This window comes from Melanostigma gelatinosum (genome assembly GCF_949748355.1).
Source record: "Melanostigma gelatinosum genome assembly, chromosome: 7".
In the NCBI taxonomy this organism is placed as follows: Eukaryota; Metazoa; Chordata; class Actinopteri; order Perciformes; family Zoarcidae; genus Melanostigma; species Melanostigma gelatinosum.
In genome coordinates, this window is record NC_136640.1 from 325,001 (window position 1) to 327,500 (window position 2,500).

The following is a 2,500-nucleotide window of genomic DNA, read 5'->3' on the forward strand; positions in this document are numbered from 1 at the left end:
AAAAATCCCTAAAATATTTGTATAAATCTATGAAATAAACTGTGAAAATATATTACAAATATTTTTTATCTTTTTACATTAGAATAAATACAATTTAAATAATTAAAAATCACAGTGAATATGAGTCGTTACCATCCATAAACATATACAAATAAATAACAAACCTTTGAAAACAAAATCAGATAAAAACATGAACAAATTTAAATTTAAATAATCCAGAATCCCAAAATGTGACAGAAAATGTATAAAAACAAAGAGGATTGAGATCATGATCTATGTAGAGAGAGTCTCCTATCTGAGGACAATAAACACTCAGGACCACCAGCAGCAGCCAATCAGAGCAGGGGGAGGAGCCTGGACTGTGAACAGGTTTACTGGAGCAGAAGAAGAAGAGCGGAGGGCAGGTGAGTGTGAAGCGACCATTCACAGAGAGAGCAGGTATAAAATGCAGTGGCTGCCGTGCATTTCATACCTGGGCCTTCACTGCTGTCCTGCAGCTGAAATACCACCTTATAACCACATTGTGGGGCCACAGCTCAATAACGCTCGAGCATTTAGAGAATGCAAAAGCCTAAATTCAGGAAAATATAATGTCCTCAGCTGGTCTGGCTGTGGGATCCACGTCATTCCTTCATGACAAGTCGCGACCCACAGAGAGACGTTTTACTTTCCCAACATGAACCTGAACGCAGCTCTCTGCAGCGCCTCTGCTCTCAGCACCTTGTGTCATGGTGCAGCTCAACTCACTCACAATGCATTTTGATTGGCTGACCTAAATCACGTGATGTGATTCACTACCCATCAGCCTCAGCTGGGCTGTTCAATTTCGTGATAGTCACGTGCTCGCCCACTGACCAATCACAGCACACTGCACCTCGCGGGAAAGCTACAGATGAACAATGAGCTGCAGTAACGCTGACGTCATTATAGGCGGCTAGCGGCCGCTGACACGTCAAAGAATACGCCCAACATGTCAAACTGAAGATCTGATTGGTTGAACACGATGACAATCAACAATATCGTCTCCGTGTACTTTAACCTGCTCTGGCTGCAGGTGAGAGTCTGCACAGACACACAGAGGTGAGATCTGAGAGCAACCGAGGAAGACAGTAGCTGTGCAATGAGAAAGCAAGATAATGGGAAAAATATTTTTATAAATTATAATACATGTAGTGCATTTAAGAAAAAATATTAAATTATAAAATTTTATTTCTTTTAATTTTTTAAAATATAAATAGCTTTGTGATTCTGTTTAGGCCAGCAGAGAAGGCCGAGCAGGCCCTGACGGCCGCCACTGCATTAAGGTGGAAACAAATACCGCAATATACCGTGAAACCAGTGGAGTCTTAAAAAATACCGTGATATGGATTTTTGGACAGCCCAGCCCTACTGTGTTGTACTGTGTTGTATTATGTTGTACTGTGTCGTACTCTGTTGTACTTTTACATTGAGGTGTACTGGGATCTGATGCATGTGTACTTTGTCTGGTAAATAAATACATTGTGTAAATGAGGGTCCTCACAAGTATAGATCGATAGATATGTACTTTATTTATCCCCATGGGGAAATTTGATGTTACAGCAGCAAGACACACCAATTAGTAAAGTAGCAGAGTAACCAAAACTATTACGTATTAAAAAATGCACAATAGAATAACAGAGTAGGACAAATTAAATATCAGAATATATAAGATAAAACAACAAAAATGCACAATATATACAATGAAATAGAATAGTGTTGAATTATCTGACTAGGTGAAGAACAGTAGTGCAAAAGTCAACCCCAGCAACCAGTGAAGCAGTGAGTAGTTATGTGGAGGATGATCTGTTCAGAGGTGATTTATTGTCCAGTGATATTGCAGAGGGCAGGAATGTTCTCCTGTATCCGTCCTGTGACAGCGGAGCTGCATCAGTCTGTCCCTGCAGGAGGTGGTGGAGAGGGTGGTCCGGGTTATCCAACATGGATGATAGTTTCTTCAGAGTCCTCTCCACCACCTCTTCCAGATTGTCTTGTTTGCAGCCAATGATGGAGCCGGCCTTCTTAACCAGTTTGTTCAGTCTGTTGGTGTCTCCGGCTCCAATGCTGCTCCCCCAGCAGACTACAGGAGTCCAGTGCACTGACCACAACAGACTGTAGAACATCTCCAGCATCCTGCTGCACACGTTGAAGCATCGAAGTTTCCTCAAGAAGAAGAGTCGACTCCTCCCCTTCTTGTACACAGCGTTGATGTTGGTCTTCCAGTTCAGTCTGCTGTCGATGGAGACACCAGGTACCTGTCCTCCTCCACCATGTCCACATCCTCTCCCAGAACTCTCAGCGGTTGTGGAGCCGTCGTCTTCCTCCTGAAGTCGACCACCATCTCTCTGGTCTTGGCCACGTTCAGACGCAGGTGATTTCTACCGGCCCACTCCACAAAGTCCTCCACTACTGCCCTGTACTCCTCCTCCCGTCCGTCCCTTACACACCCGACCACTGCAGAGTCATCAGAGAACTTCTGCAG

The 2,500-nt window shown here is 43.4% G+C and overlaps 1 protein-coding gene across 1 annotated transcript in view; it reads right to left on the minus strand.

Moving 5' to 3' along the window:
• dvl3b (dishevelled segment polarity protein 3b) overlaps nt 1–2,500 on the minus strand; it is a gene marked incomplete at its 5' end in the record, with an annotated part of 37,654 nt that overhangs the window by 24,327 nt on the left and 10,827 nt on the right. The window lies entirely within an intron of this gene.